Below are 21535 nucleotides of genomic sequence, written 5' to 3'. Positions count from 1 at the left end.
CCCAACCAAAATCAATAAAAACCATTCAATACCTTGACATTTAATAGTGAAACTTGCAAATTCCAAAGATAAAGAGAAAATCCTTAAAGCATCAAGAGACAAGAGATCTCTAATTTATATGGGGAGAAATATCAGATTACAGCAGACCTCTCCACAGAGACCTGGCAGGCCAGAAAGGGCTGGCAGGATATATTCAGGGTCCTAAATGAGAAGAACATGCAGCCAAGAATACTTTATCCAGCAAGGCTCTCATTCAGAATAGAAGGAGAGATAAAAAGCTTCCAAGACAGGCAGAAACTGAAAGAATATGTGACCACCAAACCAGCTCTGCAACAAATATTAAGGGGGACCCTCTAAAAGAAAGAGGAAGCCCAAAGAAATAATCCACAAAAACAGGGACAAAATAGGTATTACGATGACACTAAATCCATATCTTTCAATAGTAATTCTGAATGTGAATGGGCTAAATGATCCCATCAAAAGACGCAGGGTTTCAGACTGGATAAAAAAGCAAGACCCATCTATTTGCTGTCTACAAGAGACCCATTTGAGACCTAAGGACACCTGCAACCTGAAAATGAATGGGTGGAGAACCATTTACCATTCAAATGGTCCTCAAGAGAAAGTAGGGTTAGCAATCCTCATATCAGATAAATTAAAGTCTATCCCAAAGACTGTAGTAAGAGACGAAGAGGAACACTGTATCATATCATATTTAAAGGGTCTATCCCACAAGAAGACCTAACAATCATGAATATTTATGGCCCTAATGTGGGAGCTGCCAAGTCTATCAATCAATTAATAACCAAAGTAAAGACATACTTAGATAATAGTACGTTAATAGTAGGAGACTTCAACACGGCGCTTTCTGCAAATGACAGATTTTCTAAGCACAACCTCTCCAAAGAAACAAAGGCTTTAAATGATACACTGGACGAGATGGATTTCACAGATATATACAGAACTTTGCATCTGAACACAACTGAATACACATTCTTCTCAAGTGCACATGGAACTTTCTCCAGGATAGACCACATACTGGGTCACAAATCAGGTCTCAACCAATACCAAAAGATTGGGCTTATCCCCTGCATATTTTCAGACCATAATGCTTTGAAACTAGATCAATCACAAGGAGAAATTTGGATGAAACTCAAACACGTGGAGGTTAAAGAGCATCCTACTAAAAAATGAATGGGCCAACCAAGAAATTAGAGAAGAATTAAAAAGATTCATGGATTAATGAAAATGAAGATACAAAAAAAAAATGGAGATACAACCATTCAAAATCTTTGGGATACAGCAAAAGTGGTCCTAAGAGGGAAATACATCACAAAACAAGCAACCCTCAAAAAATTGGGAAAAACTCAAATATACAAGCTAACCTCGCACCTTGCTGTGATCATCAAGACAGTGTGGTACTACCACAAAAACAGACACATAGATCAATGGAACAGAATAGAGAACCCTCAACTCTATGGTCAACTAATATTCGACAAAGCAGGAAAGACTATCCACTGGAAAAAGGACAGTCTCTTCAATAAATGGTCCTGGGAAAATTGGACAGCCATGTGCAGAAGAATGAAACTAGACCATTCGCTTACACCATACACAAAGATACACTCAAAATGGATGAAAGATCTAAATGTGAGACAAAAATCCATCAAAATCCTAGAGGAGAACACAGACAACACCCTTTTTAAACTTGGCCACAGTAACTTCTTGCAAGATACATCTATGAAAGCAAGAGAAACAAAAGCAAAAATGAACTATTGGGACTTCATCAAGATAAGAAGCTTCTTCACAGTAAAAGTAATAGTCAACAAAACTAAAAGACAACCTACAGAATGGGAGAAGATATTTGCAAATGACCTATCAGATAAAGGGCTAGTATCCAAGATCTATATAGAACTTCTTAAACTCAACACCCAAGAAACAAATAATACAATCATGAAATAAGCAGAAGACATGAACAGACATTTCTCCAAAGAAGACCTACACATGGCAACAAGCACATGAGAAAATGCTCTGCATCCCTTGCCATCAGGGAAACACAAATCAAAACCACAATGAGATCCCACCTGACACCAGTGAGAATGGTGAAAATTAACAAGACAGGAAACAACAAATGTGGGAAAAGATGTGGAGAAAGGGGAACCGTCTTGCACTGTTGGTGGGAATGTGAACTGGTGCAGCCACTTTGGAAAACTGTGTGGAGGTTCCTCAAAGAGTTAGAAATAGAGCTACCCCACGACCCAGCAATTGTACTACTGGGGATTTACCCCAAAGATACAGATGCAGTGAAACGCCAGGAAACCTGCACCCCACTGTTTATAGCAGCAATGTCCACAATAACCAAACTGTGAGAGAAGCCCCAGTGCCCATCAACAGAGGAATGGATAAAGAAGCTGTGGTCTATGTATACAATGGAATATTACTCAGCCATTAGAAATGACAAATACCCACCATTTGTTTCAACGTGGATGAAACTGGAGGGTATTATGCTGAGTGAAGTAAGTCAATCAGAGAAGGACAAACATTATATGGTTTCATTCATTCAGGGAATGTAAAAAATAGTGAAAGGGATTTTAGGGGAAAGGAGAGAAAATGAGTGGGAAAAATCAGAGGGGGTGACAAACCATGAGAGACTCCTAACTCTGGGAAACGAACAAGGGGTAGTGGAAGGGGAAGTGGGCAGGGGGATAGGGTGACTGGGTGACAGTCACTGAGGGGGGCACTTGATGGGATGAGTGCTGGGTGTTATACTATATGTTGACAAATCGAACTCCAATAAAAAAATACGCAAAAATGCTTTTAAAAATTAAAAAAACTGCCTCAGCAGTGTTAAGTTCATCTGAATAATGCAGAGTTTCTCTCTCCAAAATGAAGATGATCAGTCCTGCCACCATTATATCAGAAGCCAGTATAGAGTTTAGTTTTAATGCAAATAATTGAGATGTCTTTTTAAAGAATTAATATCCAGTTTCTGTGGCATACCATTTTTCTAGCTTGTTTTGGCTTGTGGCAAACTAGAATAACCTAAGTTCTATAAAAATTACTAGTATAATAGAAAGTAATTTGGATAGCTTTACTATTTGTAGGAAAGGATGTATTACATGTTCACTGTAAAATAAAACATTGACAATACAGAAAAGTACAAAAAGAAGTACAGATCATTGAAACTGTATAATCTAGAGATAGCTATGGTTGACATTTTCTGTGCATACTTCCAACTTTTTCCTCTGTGGGTACTTGTGCACTCCACACCACATGCATACTCCTTCCCATACACATAAAATTGAGATTATATTGTCAATACTGCCTTCTGACATTTTTTCCTTAACATATCATGACCAACATCCTTTATGATTTAATAGTTAGCTCATGATTTTTAATATCTACATGGTATTTCATCATATAGCTATAACAACATTTACTTAACATTCCCAGATTATTGAACATTGGGTGTGTATTTTTCCAGTTATAAATAATGGTGCAATGAGTCATCTCTACATGTATTGTTTGCATCTTTGATGACTTCCTTAGAATAAATTTCTAGAAGTAGAATGATTGCATCAGGGAGCATGTTATACACATTAATGATTTTTTTTATTAAAAGACTATTTTTAGGACAGGTTTAGGATCACAGCAACTTGAGAGGAAGGTACAGAGAGTTCCCACATTTCCCCTGTCCTCAACATGCACAGCCTTCCCTATTATCAATATCCTGGTGCCAGAATGGTACATTTGTAACAAATGTATACACTGACACATCATGATCACCAAAGTTCATAGTTTGCATTACAGTTTACTCTTGGTGATGTACATTCAGTGAGTTTGTACAAATGTATAATGACATGTACCCATTTTTATGGATCATACAAAGTGGTCTTACCGCCTAAAAATCTTCAGGTTACGCACATGTTAAAGACAATTTAAATATTATCTAACAATGGACCAATTGATACTCTATCAATCCGTGTCCCTGACGCCTTGCAACATTCAGATTATAAGGGGAAAAAAAGTCCTTGCAATGTGATAGATGAATGATGCTATCTCATTTTTATTTTTTAGTGAGTTTTAGTAGGCTATGTAGTTATTGCTTATTTAAATTCTGTGTCTGTTCATGCCCTTTGCCTATTTTAAAGCTGAATATTATCTTTTTTTATTGCTTTAAAAGAAATATTTATAGACCCATTTTCATGTGTAGCTATTTTTTTCTCATTTAAAGATGACCTTTTACTCTCTGTATTTAGTGGTGATATTTTATTTTCTTTTAATATATAAAATTTTTAATTCTTATGTAGTCAATATATGGAAAAACAGTTCTGAATATTTGAAGCTAGAGTTTCTAAGGTTTTAAAAAAATACAGATTGCAAACACACATGAAAGATGCATACTCTCACAACAAAGAAATTCAAACATAAAATAGTAATGTGCAATTTTTAATCTATCATATTAGCAAAGATTAAAAGCCTTAATAATATGACTTGGGCAGCCCGGGTGGCTCAGCAGTTTAGCACTGCCGTCAGCTCAGGGCCTGATCCTGGAGACCCGGGATCGAGTCCCGCATCAGGCTCCCTGATTGGAGCCTGCTTCTCCCTCTACCTGTGTCTCTGCCTCTCTCTCTCTCTCTCTCTCTCTCTCTCTGTGTGTGTGTCATGAATAAACAAATAAAATCTTTAAAAATAAATAAATAAATAAATAAAATCTTAATAATATGACCTTTAGTAAAATGGTAGGAAACTAAGATTACACACACCCAGGGGAAAGCACAGAGAAGACCCAGCAGAACCTGACATTTACACCTCAGGCTGACCCTAAGCAGAGATACAGCCTATAATAATAATTTTAAAAAAATAAAACAGAAACAAAGAACAAATACAAAAATAATTGCTTAAAAACCTGCAAGCCCTGAGGAAAGGAGAGAACCCAATTTCCAGATTAACAACATTATTAGACTCAAATGTCCATTTTTCAACAAAAGTCACAAGGCATATATGAAGAATCAGGGGGAAAAAAACAACAGAAACTATCCCCGAAAAAACCTGATGGCAGATATACTAGGCAAAGATTTGAAAAACAATTGTCATATAGGAACTCAAAGAACTAAAGGAAGATGTAAAGAAGGTCAACTAAATGATGAATGAACAAAATGGAAATACCAATAAAGAGATGAAAACCCTAAAAAGAAACTAGAAAGAAATTCTGGAGCTGAAAATACAATAACTGAAATGAAAATTTCACTAGGGGGATTCAAAGGCAAATTTAAGCAGGCAGAGAAGGATTCAGCAAACTTGAAAATAGGACAGTGTAAACTGTAAACTATTGAGTTGGAGGAAGAGAAAAAAAAATAATTAAAGAAAAGGGAACAGAGGAGACTTGTGGGACACCATCAAAAGGATCAACATGCTCATTGTGGGCATCCAAGAATACAGAGAGAAGCAATAAGAAAATTTGAAGAAATGATACCTGAAAACTTACCAAATTTGAAGAAAGGTATGAATATAAACATCCAAGAAGTTCAATTAACTTCAACTAAATAAACTTAAATAGACTTACACCAAGACACATTATAATCAAACACCCAAAGGCCAAAGATAAAAAGCTTGAAAACAGCAAGAGAAAATCTAATCATTGCATACGGGGATCCTCAACAAGATTATAAGCAGACTTCTCATCAGAAACTTTGGAAGCCAGAAGACAGTAGGCTGGCATATTCAAAGTGCTAAAAATGAAACAAAACAAAACAAAACAAAAGCCTGTCAACCTAGAATCCTACATCAGGCAAAACTGTCCTTAAAAGTGAGGGAGAATCCTGAACACCTACAAATCCGACCTGAGATTTATTTATTTATTTTTAAAGATTTTATTTATTTATTCATGAGAGACAGAAAGAGGCAGAGACACAGGCAGAGGGAGAAGCAAGCTCCCTGCAGGGAGCCCAGTGTGGGACTCGATCCCAGGCCCCTGGGATCACACCCTGAGCTGAAGGCAGAGGCTCAATCACTGAGTCACCCAGGCGACCCTCGACCTGAGGTTTAAAGAGAGAGAGCTGGAAGCTACAGAAAGAAAAGTTTTTGCTTCTAACAAGGTAGGAAGGCAGAAAATAAATAAATAAATAAATAAATAAATAAATAAATAAATAAACAAATAAATAAAGTGGGGGAGGGACCCTGTGAGAAGCTGGGCTAAAGCAGAGCAGCGAGAGCCTCCAGGACAGGAAGGCCCAGCCGTGGAGAAGCGGGAACTTTAAAAAATGCACACCGGATTTTTCCCAGATGGAAAAGTGCTTAACAGGGAAATCGGGTAGAATCACAGGAGGGGCAGTGAAGCATCAAAATTCCCGGAGTCACTACGAGAGGAGGGGCGCCCGAGGGAAAGCTCACCTCAAACCGAGGTCTGATATCGGTAAAGACTGAAGCGCCACAACCCTCAAGGCATTTGGGAGAAGACAGTCGATTAGGCGAGGGGCTCTAGACAGGTGACTGTGCCCTGTTTCCTTCAAGAGAGGCAGCCCCCAGGAGCACAGTTCCAGCAGCACAGGGCCTTGGATGCCAGGACACCCAAGCGGACAAAGCCAGGGATCCTGCGTTCCCCCAGGTCAGGCGGAAGCAGGGAGGGCACAGGACAGCAAGGACTCTCCTGCCACTAGGGGCTCCCAAGCTGTGCAGATCAGCGCACCCGCACCACCCCAGGAACATCTAGGCCAGTGCAGACTGGGAGACTGCGGGTAGTTACCCACGGGAAGCTGACTCCAGAGCTGGAGACCTGGCCACCGCCAGTGTTGTTGTTCCTCCTTGTGTCACTGTGTGCCTGGGATTGGTGGGGCCACCAGGGAACAGAGGCCTCACCGGATAAACAGCTCACACTGAGTCCGGCACCAGCAGGGGGAGGAGCATCTCCCCCAGGTACCCACACCTGAGAGTCAGCATAGCAGGCCCCTCCCCCAGAAGACCAGCTGGAAGAACAAGAGAAGAGAAAGTTCTTGACCAAGAGGCACTGGAAAGCTCCAGAACTGAGGGAAAATAGTATATAGATCTAGAGGGTCCCCCTTTTTTTTTCCCGTTTTCCTTTTTCCATTACACCTGATTTATATATCAGACTAAAAATATCCAATATTTTTTCTCTTTTCCCACCTTAACTACAATATTTTACCAGCTCTTCATTTTTTAGGTTTTTTTTCCTTTTTGACTTTAATATTTCTAAAATTACATGTCTTAGATATATTTTGCATTTCTGGATTTCCTTCAATGTATTCAATTTAATTTTGGGATATATATGAAATATGGATATCTGTTTTTGTTATTTTTTCTGCATTTTGTTCTACAATGGCAGAAGTTAATACCTTTTAAAACATGACCAGCATACATCTAGAACCAAGTGGAACACCATGCTGGTTCATTCTGTGAGCGTATATGCTCTCTTCCTTCCCATTCTTCCCCCCTCTTTTATCTTGTTCATGTTTTTGTGGTCAATGTTGGGGCTTTCTATAAGTATTGCTGGTTTATATAAATTTGGGATTGAGCATCTTCTAACAAATGGAACAAAATACACTCAGAACCAAGAGGATCACCCTCTAGGACCCCTCAGGTAGACTACATTCTCTCTCTATTATCACTTCCTCACCATCACCATCCCCCCAACACCCTCTTTTTCTCTTTTTCCTCTTTATTTTTTTTCTTTTTCTTTTTTCTTCTCCTTTGGGGATTTTGGCCTTTTATTTTTTACTACTTTGTTTTAAAATTTGTTTTTCAATTTAACGGTCCTTTTGTTTTCTTTCGTTCTGATCTTCTGACCTTCTTCTTCATTTACTGGTCTCTGAGGGAGAGTTTGACTTCTTCTTTGCCAATTTGAATGCCTTTTATTTCTTTTTGTTGTCTGATTGCTGAGGCTAGGACTTCTAGTACTATGTTGAATAGCAGTGGTGAGAGTGGACATCCCGGTCTTGTTCCTGATCTTAGGGGAAAGGCTCTCAGTGTTTCTCCATTGAGAATGATATTTGCTGTGGGCTTTTCATAAGAAGGAAGACATAACAAGATGGAAAAACATTCCATACTCATGGATTGGAAGAATAAATATTGTGAAAATGTGTATGCTACCCAGGACAATTTTCACATTCAATGCATCTCTATCAAAATACCATGGACTTTCTTCACAGAATCAGTTAAAATAATCTTAAGATTTGTGTAGAATCAGAAAAGACCCCAAATAGCCAGGGGAATACTGAAAAAGAAAAACCAATGCCAGGAGCATCACAATGCCGCATTTCAAGTTGTACTACAAAGCTGTGATCATCAAAACAGTGTGGTACTGCCACAAAAACAGACACATAGATCTATGGAGCAGAATAGAGAATCTGGAAATGGGCCCTCAACTCTGTGGTCAACTAATATTCGACAAGGCAAGAAAGACTATCCACTGGAAAAAGGACAGTCTCTTCAATAAACAGTGTTGGGAAAATTGGGTAGCCATGTGCAGAAGAATGAAACTAGACCAGACACAAAGATACACTCAAAATGGATGAAAGATCTAAATGTGAGACAAAAATCCATCAAAATCCTAGAGGAGAACACAGGCAACACCCTTTTAGAACTTTGCCACGGTAACTTCTTGCAAGATACATCTATGAAGGCAAAGGAAACAAAAGCAAAAATGAATTATTGGGACATCATCAAGATAAGAAGCTTCTGCACAACAAAAGAAACAGTCAGCAAAACTCAAAGACAACCTACAGAATGGGAGAAGATATTTGCAAATGACCTATCAGATAAAGGGCTAGTATCCAAGATCTATATAGAACTTATTAAACTCAACACCCAAGAAACAAACAATCCAATCATGAAATGGGCAAAAGACATGAACAGAAATTTCACCAAAGAAGACCTACACATGGCCAACTAGCACATGAGAAAATGCTCCGGATCCCTTGCTATCAGGGAAACACAAATCAAAACCACAATGAGATCCCATCTCACACCAGTGAGAATGGTGAAAATTAACAATACAGGAAACAACCAATGTTGGAGAGGATGTGGAGAACACATCCTCTTGCACAGGGAACCCTCTTGCACTGTTGATGGGAACTGGTACAGCCACTCTGGAAAACTGTGTGGAGATTCCTCAAAGATGTAAAAATAGAGCTACTTACAACCCAGCAATTGCATTACTAGGTATTTACCCAAAGATACAGATGCAGTGAAACGCCAGGACACCTGCACCCCAATGTTTATAGCAGCAATGTCCACAATAGCCAAACTGTGGAAGGAGCCACAATGTCCTTTAGATAGATGAATGGATAAAGATGTGGTCTATATTTACAATGGAATATTACTCAGCCATGAGAAAGGATGAATACCCACCATTTGCTTTGACATGGATGGAACTGTAGGGTATTATGGTGAGTGAAGTAAGTCAATAGGAGAAGGACAATCATCATATGGTTTCACTCATACACGGAATATAAGAAATAATGAAAGGGATTATAAGGGAAAGAAGGGAAACTGAGTGGGAAAAGACAAACTATGAGAGACTCCTAACTCTGGGAAACAAACAAAGGGTTGTGGAAGGGGAGGTGGGTGGAGGGATGGGGTAACTGGGTGACGGGCACTTCATGGGATGAGCACTGGGTGTTATTGTAAGTTGGCAAATCAAACTTCAATTAAAAAAAAAGCTAAGGGAGTTCATTACCACTAGATCTGCCTTGCAAATGCCCAAATGACTTCTTCAAAGTGAAAGGACAGTAGACAGTAACTCAAAACCAGATAAAGAATTAAAGATCTCAGTAAAGGTGAATACATGGGCAATTATAAAAGCAAGTATTGTTGCAATCATAATTTGTAGCTGCAAGGTTTTGTTTTCTATATGATTAAAAAGATGAATACATTTGAAGAAAAAATTATTAGTCTAAAAACTAGTGTTATTGTAACTTTGCTTTGTAATTCTGAATCTTATTTTCCACATAATGTGAGAATAATGCATTTAAGAGAATAAATTAATTTATGGTCTGGGGCGCACAATATATAATTTGTGACTTTAACAACCAAAGGAGTGGGGGTGGAGCTATGAAGAAGCAGAGTTTTTGTATATTAAGAAATTAAGCTTCTATAAATTCAAATTAGAGAGTTATGACTTTAGGATGTTAAATGTAATCCCCATGGTAACCACAAGGAAAATAGCTATAGATTATATACAAAAAGGAATGAGGATAGAATTTAAACATTTCATTATAAAAAAATGAACTAAACACAAAAGAAGATAGTAATGTAAGAAATGAAGGACAAAAAAAGCTATAAGACATATAGAAAACAAAAGGCAAAATGAAAACAATAAGTCTCTCCTCACCAGTAATTACTTAAGATATGATACATACATAAAATAATTATTATTCTTCATTTAAAAGGAAAGAAATTCTGACACATGCTGCAACATGGATGAACTTTGAGGAAATTAGGCTACATAAAATAAGCCTGCCACAAAAAGACAAATATTGTATGATTCCATTTATCTGAGGTACTTAGAGTAGTCCAAATCATAGAAACAGAAAGTAGAGTGGTGGTTGCCAGAGGCTGGAGGTTACAGAGGAAATAGAGAATTATTGTTTAATGGATACAGAGTTTTCATTTTACAACATGAAAAAAGTTATGGGGGTGGAGAGTGGTGATGGTTGCACAACATTATAAATGCATTTAATGCCACTAAACTATGCATTTAAAGTTATTAAGGTGGTAAATTTCATGTTAGGGCTATTTTGCCAGTCAAAAATAACTTATTTAGAAAGAGGTCCTCCTCTTAGGAGGACCCTGTGGTGACACTAGACCCACCTAGGTAAACCAGGATAATCTCGCCATGTTGAGAGCCTTCGTGCAATCACATCTACAAAGTCCCTTGCCATAGAAAGTAACATGTGTGGAACTTTGTAACAGCAGCAATAGGAAACTGAATTTTTCTTCCTCTGCTGAATTTCCTTTCTTTTTTCAAAAAATTTTATTTTATTTAAATTCAGTTAATTAGCATATAGCCGATTATTAGTTTCAGAGATAGAGTCCAGTGATTCATCATATCACATGCCCTCCTTAATGTTCGTCACCCAGTTACTCCATCCTCACCCCCTTTCCTCCAGCAACCCTCAGTTTGTTTCCTAGATAAGAGTCTCTTATGGTTTGTTCTCCTCTCTGATTTAATTTTCAATGGAAAATATAGTGCAGTTTTTCAAAGGGTCTTGAGAAAATATATTACTCACCTCTGAATTCTTGCTATCAAATACACATAAAACACTTACTAGTCATGTAGAACAAATGATCTGCATGCTGCTTTGTCTTAGGTATGCACAATAGTCGCTGTTGGAATATAAGGGCTTTGGACTTAGCATCTGACTCTGACTTCAGCACTGTCTCTCTGTGACCTTGGGCAGGTTACTCGTCCTCTTATTTACACAATGGTCTAATAATGCTTCCTCTACAAGACCAGTGAATTTATTTCTATTCTACTTTTAACATTTGAGTTACATGGCATGTTTAATACATATGAATAAAGTCTATTTATTGAGTGCTGGCTGTTTGTAGCAGGCAGTGAAGAGAATGCAGAGCTGTAAGGGAAATTAAAACCACACCTGCCCTAAAAACTTTAAAACTATAGTAGGGGTATAAGAAGCATGTCCTACAATAGAAGTGAGAATGTGATAAATAGCACAATCATACAAGGAGAGACCAGAAGGGAAAGAGAGAAGGCATAACCGACTTCAAGGGTGGGTCAGAATTACCCATTTCCTTATATTCTGATGTGAAATTAAATCGAAAGTGAGCCTCCATCTGCCCAGACTAACAGGAAATTTTATTCCAAACATTATTCCTTTCCCGGCTTTTCCTATCTCAGTAAATGACGTCCTACCCACATAGTTGCTTAAATTTAAACTCAAACTATGTTCCTTGACGCCTATCTCTCCCTCTCCCTCCCACATCATGGGATTATTGTAAATTTGATCCTCCAAAGCCAACCCAGTGGGGCTGCATTCCCCACCTGGTCCAGCACCTTCACCTGCCTAGACCACTTTATTGACTGGTGTCTCTGGCTTCTCTCTTTCTCCATCTGCTCCCCCAAAGCAACCAGAGAGCATCCAGAATGATCTTTTAAAAAAGTATCTTGGGACATGCCATATTCCTACTCAAATTTAAAGGCTTGCTCAGCAGAAGCCCCTCAAATGGTCCTAGGAGGCTTGTTTATTATATCTGTAGTGTCCAAACAGCTTCTCATTTTTCCTCTGAGAAAATCCTTGAGGCAGAGGATTGAAATACACAAAGGATAAGGGAAAGTTTTGAGCAAACATGAATTATCCTGCCATGTAATTCAGAGTGAAAACTACTGAGTACAGAATTATGTAAAGTAACTAATTATAATGCTCTCTAATGCGTAGAAAAACCCTAGACAAAGTAAAATAAAATATTATCAATGGTTATTTGGGAGAAGGAAAGGTTACTATGGATAATACTGACTTTTTTCTTTTTTCAACTTTTCTGTATTTTCTACATCATATGTAATGAGAATGTTGCTTTCCTATTGTTTTTATAAAGTTTTTTAAACTATATTTTTAAAAAAATATATTTTAAAGATTTTATTTATTTATTCATGAGAGACAGAGAGACAGAGAGAGAGAGAGAGAGAGAGAGGCAGAGACACAGGCAGAGGGAGAAGCAGGCTCCATGCAGGGAGCCTGATGTGGGACTCAATCCCGGGTCTCCAGGATCCCACCCTGGGCTGAAGGTGGCGCTAAACCACTGGGCCACTGGGGCTGCCCTTAAAAATATTTTTTAAACCCAGAATTCCTCACCTGGTAACTTAGTATCTGAAAATAATCATGAATGTGCATTTAGATCTTTTAACAGAATCTTCACTGAAAATTTTCCATAATAGTGAAAAAGTTAGAAACAATTTGAACATTCAGAAATAAGATTATTTATAATGGCCAAATACAGACAGGCCTCAAAGTTTATGCTGTAGAACTTGTTATAGAAAAAATGTTCACTACGTAGATAGGTTAAAAAAGAAGACTGCAAAACATAACATGAGCCCATTTTTGCAAGCATATACATATATATACTTAGGGGGAAAATCACTTCCAAGTATAAAGGCAAAGCTAAGCTTTCATGACTGCTCAGCTGTAGATATGAAAGGAGGTCCTCGTTTTCTTATTTGTGCTTACCTTTTTCTTTTTTCCTTTTTTTAAAAAAAGAACATTCTTGGGGTGCCTGGGTGGCTCAGTTAAGCATCTGACTCTTGGTTCAGCTCAGGTGGTGGCCTCAGGGTTGTGAGATCCAGCCCCGCATGGGACTCCATGCTCAGCACAGAGTCTCCTGGGCATTTTCTCTCTCCCTCTGCCCCTTCTTCACACTTTGTCTGTCTGCCTGTATTAAATAAATAAATAAATAAATAAATAAATAAATAAATAAATAAAATATTTTTTAAAAAAGAATACTCTGTATTACTTTTCCAGTAAGGAAAAAGAGAGCAACAGAGGTGATAGATAGATGATAGGTAGATGATAGATGATAGATAGATAGATAGATCTATATATTTTTTAAAGATCCTCAGAACTGTCTGTTGATATGTGGGAGAGCTGATGTCCTGGGTGAGGATCCTCCAGGAGCCTCTGCTAGAGTGGAAATGGTAGGGGGCAGGAGGGGAAACTCCAGAGGACCCAGCCAGGACTAGGTGGGTACTGATGGCTTCCTGGTACCTAGTGAGAAGTAGCTGTAACAGTAGTTAGAACTCTTAGAACTTCTTCCAGTTCATCTGTTTGGATGCATTGGGGGAGGGTGGGTGGTCATTAAGTCTAAGAAGTGTTTATTAAGCAGCTACTCTGTACCGAGCCCTGCCTCTGGACTTCAGGCAGGTGCCAAATGGCCTCAGCCACAGAACGATATGAGCCACTAGTGTTGACTGGCCTCCCAAGGTGAGCAGCAGAGCCCACAGTGACAAAGGCTGGTATCAAAGCAGAAAACCAGATAGCAATTCTCAGGACAGGGACAAGAATTGATTTAGGATCTCGGTACTTCCATCAATATCATGATGAAGTGAAACACATGACTGTGTCCCTGTCTGTGAGCAGTTGGAAGCGAAGGTATTGCACACAGGGACCTGAGCTCACTACTACTATTATTCTCTCTGAGACTCAGACACGTTGCTTCACCTCTGTGTGTTCTCAGTTTCTGCTTCCCTAAAATGGAGCAACAGTAAGTACTTCAGAGATGTCTCACTATGGGCATTAGATGAGGCAGCTTATGGGATATGCTTGCCCCTTTATCACTTATCATTACAAGATGATGGTGATGCCCAGAAACCCAGCTCTAACCAGAGGTCAGTGATGGCACAGGGGCCGGTCAGCTCCAGTTTTGGTTTAGGGCACAGTATCCTCATCCAGCCAGGAGCCAAGAAGGTCCATTTGGCCTTAGTCTTAGAGATCCCCTTACATGCAGACTCCTGGAGGGAGGGCACACAGTAGGGCTGGGGGACAGAACAAGAAACGCCGCCCTTCCCCTGGCTTGGCTGAAGGCACTTGCTGGCCTGTTGACATGCTGGTGTTGGTCTGTCCTGCTTTCTGTTCTGGAGTTCTCATTTCTTCCGTGAGTTCCTGGGCCCTGGACATAAGGGCCTGTGGTTGTCACCAGCTCTTCCTGCCTCTGTGCAGATTCACTATGGGGACTTGCCTGGCACAGAAGTGCCCCTCTGTGGGTTCCCCCGGACACCCAATGGCCTCTCGGGACACCCACCCTTCTCCTGCCTCTTTGTGCCTCAGGCTACTCACCTGGTGACAAGCTTCACTATGTAAGGGTGTGTGTGTGTTTACACATGCTCATGTGCACATTAATGTATTTCACATATCACTACCCAGGATCCTCTGCCAAATCACATTCTGTCAATACTTTTTCTACCTTGTTTACCATTTTCTGTACTTTCCTGAGCTGCATTTGACCATAGTTTCAATGTGTGGTGTCATGGGAAGAACACAAGCTAGATTGGAACCCAGGCCTGGCTGTGTGACCCAAGGTGAGAAGGGAATCACTTAACTCCCACACCTCAGGTCCTACCCTGCCAAGGAGTAGAATACTACCTGCCATAGGAGCTCTAAGAGGATTAAATGAAGTATATGGGCACTCCTAAGGTGGTACCTGGCATACAGAGGGTGTGTAATAAATACTCTGTACTTTAGTTAGCTGTACAAGACCCTCGTGAAGTTTCTACCTAAGATTTTACCTTAGGCTGTCATCCAACAGCATATCAAGAAAAGTCTATTTTCCTCATGAGAGAGAGAGCAGTACTACAAGAGAAATGAAGTAGGCGTAGCCCAGTGCCTAGAGGAAGCTGGGCTGAGGGAGTGCCTTCCCCTCTTCCTGTCTCCTCCCTGTGGGGGCGGGTAGGGTACCTCACATATGTCCAGGAACTGCTGGCTTTGGTGGCACAGACAGACACAATCTGGTGAAGCATTCACGCAGTCTCCATTCTTTGCACTCACTGAGCTGAATAATCCCCTCTGGTTACATGGATGGCAATGCAGAGAAAGCAATTTTGGGGACCCAGACAGAACAATTAAAATGATCTTAAGCAGCCGCCTGTCAACTGAAGAGATTTCTACTAAACGTTCGATTAGTGTTTACTAAAGTATGTTCCAAAGAACTTTAGACAGAAGGACGTAAATGAGAGCTCTGGAGGGAGGAAGGGTACCAGTGAAACACATTTAGGATATTCTGGGGAAGAACAGGCAAAGTGGGTGTCTTTGCCATGTGCCTTCTCAGACTTTTATCTTCTCAGGCACCTTGGTAAACCTCTCAACAGGAAATACCTACAAATACTTACAGTGCTTCCCAAACACAAGTGAGTGGAGAACTTTTTTTTTTTTAGATTTTATTTATTTATTCATGAGAGACAAAGAGAGAAGTAGAGAGGCAGAGGGAGAAGCAGGCTCCATGCAGGGAGCCTGATGCGGGACTCGATCCTAGGACTCTGGAATCACACCTTGAGCCAAAGGCAGGCAGACACTCAACCACTGAGCCACCTAGGCATTCTTTTTTGAGGAACTCTTATTAACGTTTTGTAGAACTAGGATTCTTCTGTGAGCTACTTCAAGAAACATTGCTGATTTTTCACAGCCTTATTAAACATATTTTACATATCATTCACTCGCTTCAAGTGTACAAATCAATAATTTTCAGGAAATTTGCCAAGTTGTATAATCCTTACCATAAATCTGTTTTAGAACATTTCCATCACCCCCAATGACATTCTGGTACCCTTTGACTGTTAATCCCTATTCTCACCCCGCTGCCCAGTCAACCACTAATCTACCACCTATGTCTATAGTTTTGAAAATTGCTGCTTTTTTTATTGTGGTAAAATGACATGACAAAATTCGCCATTTTAAAGTGGCAGTAAGTACATAACATTCACAATGTTATGTAACTGTCATCACCATCCATCTCTAGAACTTGTCATCTTCAGAACAGAAAGTCTGTACCCATCAAACACTAACTCCCCATTTCCCCTCCCCCAACCCCTGGTGACCACCATTCTGTTTTCTATTAATAGACTTGAGTTGCTTTCACGGCTCAGCCATTGTCAATAATGCTGCTATAAACGTGGGTGTACATATATGTGTTCAAGTTCTTGCTTTTAATTCTTTTGAGTATATACCTAGAATTAACATTGCTGGATCATATGGTTATACTATTTTTAACTTTTGAAGACCTACTATATTGTTTTCCACAGCAGCTGCATTGTTTTATATTCCCACCAGCAATAGACAGTGTTCCAATTTCTCCACATCCTCACCAATACTTGCTATTTTCTTTCTGTTTCTGTTTGTTTGTTGTTGTTGTTGGCTTTGCTTTTTTATAATATAATAGGCATCCTAATGGGTGTGGAAGTGATATCTCATTGTGGTTTTGGTTTTCATTTCCCTAAAGATCAGTGATGTTGAACATCTTTTCATGTGCTTGTTGGACATGTGTATGTACTCTTTGCAGAAATGTCTTCTCAAGTCCTTTGCCTATTTTGAATTGCATTGTTTGATTTTTGTTGTTGTTGTTAAATCATAGTTCTTTTTGTATATTGGATATTAATCCCTTGTCAGATATATGATTTGCCAATATTTTCTCTCAGTGTGTAGTTTGCCTTTTCATTTTCTTGATAACATCCCATAAAGGCAAAGAATTTTAATTTCGATGAAGTCCAACTCATCTACTTTTTCTTTTACTGCCTGTGCGTTTGGTGGGAGAAACATTGGTTTTTACTTGTTAAAATTCACACAGAAAAAAAGAGCTTACCTGTGAAAATCAAACAGCAAAAAATCCTCCTATGATCATAAAAGGCATTCTTATTTTTCTTGTAAAAATAATTGGGGGTTTTTTGGAATAAGAACTCTCCCAAATTTAGCTGTTTCAACCATAGTGAGTGGGCATACAGTTAAACAACAGTTGCCATCATGACTGAGTATCTGTTAGACACCAACAACTTATCAAATACAATCACAGCAGGAGATAAAGCAGATGGCAGGACGAGAGGCATATTTATTAGTAAAAACTCTTTCCATTTTAAGTGACAGAAAACCAGTTTAAAATAGTTTGGATAGAAAGAGGAAGTCACCAGAAGAAATCCTTTCTGAGTAAAGGCTTTAACTATAATGTTTCATATCTTTAAAAAATAATGATCTGAAGTGAACATGACAAAATGTTAACACATGTGTTAATCTAAGTATTGAGTAAATGGACATCTGTTTTTTTTTTTTTTTAAATACTTATACATTTAAGTTAACTTTCTCCCTTTACTGGGAAACTACCTGATGAGTATCTGTTTGGTTTTCTTAATATTTTAATGCCACCACTCACGAAATTTTAAATCTTTTTTTTTTTTATTTTTTATTTATTTATTTATTTATTTATTTATTTATTTATGATAGTCACAGAGAGAGAGAGAGAGGCAGAGACACAGGCGGAGGAAGAAGCAGGCTCCATGCACCGGGAGCCTGATGTGGGATTCGATCCCGGGTCTCCAGGATCGCGCCCTGGGCCAAAGGCAGGCGCCAAACCGCTGCGCCACCCAGGGATCCCTCACTCACGAAATTTTAAAATTAGGAAGTTAGGAAAGAATGATTTTTAAAACACTTTTCTTTTCCAGGCAAATGAACAGAACTGGCAGAAGGAGGAGGGGGATGAGGAAGAGGGAGGAAAAGAAAAGAAAGAGAAAAGAAAAAAGAGAGAATTCACTGGGTATAACCAAGATGTTGACAAGTATAATGGTTTTAGCTAGATCCAGAGGCTATATATCTTAATTCCCTCCCACCTTCCCTCCCCAGACCCCTCTCCATTGCCTCTCTCAATTTCTTGGCTCTGTTTTCAGCTTCCTTTTACCATCAGCCTCTTTCCCTCCTACTGTATATAATTGCCTTGGGGAGGGTAATAATGGCATATATTGCCTTAGTGTACAATCGCAGTAATGAAAATATTAAATCCCAGTAAATACACTGAAAGAGCCTCTTTGGGTCATGTGTCCATCTCTGAACCAATCACTGTGGCCACGGATTCTGGATTGGTTAGCCTTGGTCAAGTGCCCAAACCTGAGGGTTGCAGCTTGGGAGCTTAGGGGCAATAGTAGATGCAGGATTTCAGGAAGGAGGGATCCATGCAATGAATCTACATCGATACACTGGAGCACACCTGCCAGATATTGTTCAAGTATTTACTTACTATTTGCCTTGTTTCCTTTTAGTAATCTCTGTCTCCTAATTTTTCTTGTTTAGCAGGATTTTTGCAGGTATGACCGGGAATATTATGGCTGTATAAAACTGGGAAATATCCCATGATCCAAGAAAGTTACAAGTAGAAGAAACATGAGGAGGCTCTTTAGAGGTGGAAAAATGCATGCATAAGCAGTATCACTGAATGAACACAGCATACTAGACTGAGAAGCTAAGGTGGGAAGGCTGAGTGTTGATGACTAATCTTTCAGAAAGCAAGGTGATTGAGAAAGACAACAAACGTGGCTATTAGAAGAATCTCAGGATATTTGTCATTGAAAGTAATGGTAAACTACTTTGGTCTAACTGGCTTAGTCCAAAGAAGGCAGTGTTCAATTCATATAACTGAAGAATCCAGGGATAAAGTGATTTCAGGCAGAGCTTGATCTAGGGCTCACACAGTGTCTGCAAGAACCATCTCTGAGCTCCACATCCACTGACTGGACACCTTCTCAGGTTTTCTGTGAATCCCCAGTATAGCTACAGGTCCTCCCCTTATGGCATGGCATCCCCAAGTCTCCCATCCTCATGCTATTGAGCCTGGAAATAGAAAATACAGGTACCTGGATTCCCAGAAGTGGGCCTGAGTTTCTCTATGAACAGACGAGCTGAGATCAAAGGCTCACTCCTGGATGAGTCACCATGGCCAGAGGGACCTACTGGGTCCCTCCCTGAACTACATCCCAGTTACTATAGCTAGGAGACAGGAATATGCTAATTGATCCCTAGACTTGAAGGTGGGGTGCATCCCACCTAAGCCACATGGCTAATAATGAAGGAAGGGATGGCTTTAAAATAACAAAACAAAAACTTGATATTCTTGTCCAGAAGGGACTGGAAGTGTTTTGACAGCAAACTGGTGTTCATCATAAGGACAATTAATTCGATTATTCAAGATGACAATAGATGATAGTATTCAAAGTAGCAGTGGAATAAATAAAATCTTAAAAAAAAAGGGAGTGGGGATCCCTGGTGGCTCAATGGTTCAGTGCCTGCCTTTGGCCCAGGGCGTGATCCTGGAGTCCTGGGATTGAGTCCCACGTTGGGCTCCCAGCCTGGAGCCTGTTTCTCCCTCTGCCTGTGTCTCTGCCTCTCTCTCTCTTTCTCTATGTCTATCATGAATAAATAAATAAAATCTAAACAAACAAACAAAAAAACAAAAAAAAAACAAAGTAGCAGTGGAAGATAAAAATGAATGACCACCAGGTCAGTGTTGAGTTAACAAAGTGCCACCTGAGGCGAATTGCAAAGTCATCCAAAGTTTTCAGTGCTTAAAAATGCTGTCTTATGCTCACAGACACTTGCTAACTGGCTTGTGCCCCTTGAGGCTGACTTAACCCAGACAACTTTTCATGAGCCCCTACAGTGTCATGACTATGGAATCAAATGCTGTCATCCTGCCCTCGGAAACTCCCAGATAAACCCACATATGAGCACAAACTCTCCAGGACAGATTCCTCAGGACAGCAGCCTCAACACTACACTCTTCCGACCATGGATCTAGGTTCAGAAACTGATTTTCTGAAATTCTAAAGGATCTCACTGACACGAGCTAAATGGCAGATGAGAAAACCGATGTGCAAGCACAGAGAATTGATTGCTGCGTGGGGAGGAGTCTTCCCAGAGGGGATAAGATTCCATCAGGCTTCCAAAGAATGGAGGAATGGGGGGTTCTGGGCAGAGAAGGGAAGGAAGAAAGGCATGTTCAGGAGGGAACTGGTATCTGTCCGACAGAGCAGGGCAAGCGCTAGGAGAGCCACAGGAGACAAGAACACAGAGGGGCATAGGGCAGCATGAGCAGAGCGCAAAGACCTGATGGAAGTGGGTGACAGGAACCTTACTGGGGCTTTTGGACATAGGAAGGACACATGATTGGTAGCACTTGATTTTGGGGAACAGAAAAAGACTTGAAGGTGCATTGACCATTTTGTAGCAAAGGGGAGAGAGTTCTGGAGCCTGAATGAGGGCAGAGGGGGAGGAATGGAGAAGAGAGAATTCTGAAGGATAACCAACGTGCTTGGAATTTAGCAACTGAGAGACCAAGTGGTGTAAAAGTAAAACTAACAAGCATGTACTCATAAATGCCTATGATTGAACATTTTTTCTGCTGGTTTCTCTGCAGGGAAGTTCCAGCTGATTGCAGAATCTGTTCCATTTGAAATCAGGGAAAATATGGTCCACTCTGTCCAAATTGCTCAAAGCCACACAACCTATAAAAGCCCTTCCTACTTCCAGAACCTGGTTCCCAACTCTACAACAGAGTCACCTATGGTACATAGGAAAAGAGAAAAGTTGTCTTTAATTGGCTTTTAAAAGGTCAAGGGAAGAGATTTCTAAGCTACAAGGTCCCAAGGAAGAAGCTCCCACTGAGTCTGCTCCCACCCAGGGCTACTTCCAGGCATGCTAGAATGGCCAATTCTGTCCCATGGACCATTGGGAGGTAGAGCCACTGCAGGAAGGAAGGTCAAGACTGCAGTGGTGGTGGGGCATTGCTTAGCGAGCCTAGCTCCCTTGTTCCAGAACACTTCAGTGGTCATCTAATTTTGCTCCCCTATTTCTCAGTGATGGCACTTTGGCTGGATGAGTAAGGTGAGGGTCTGGAGCAGTGGGAGGGGACGCTGCCCTATAGCAGGCATGACGAAGTCTCTGCATAAGGAACTTCTAACACACCATCTAGCTGGAGCACCCATCTGGGCATCTTGCTAATTGATTGATAGAGGTTCTTCAGAAATAGCTGCAGAGATCCCATG

This window comes from Vulpes vulpes, chromosome 13, assembly GCF_048418805.1.
Source record: "Vulpes vulpes isolate BD-2025 chromosome 13, VulVul3, whole genome shotgun sequence".
In the NCBI taxonomy this organism is placed as follows: domain Eukaryota; kingdom Metazoa; phylum Chordata; class Mammalia; order Carnivora; family Canidae; genus Vulpes; species Vulpes vulpes.
This window is presented reverse-complemented; position numbering follows the sequence as displayed.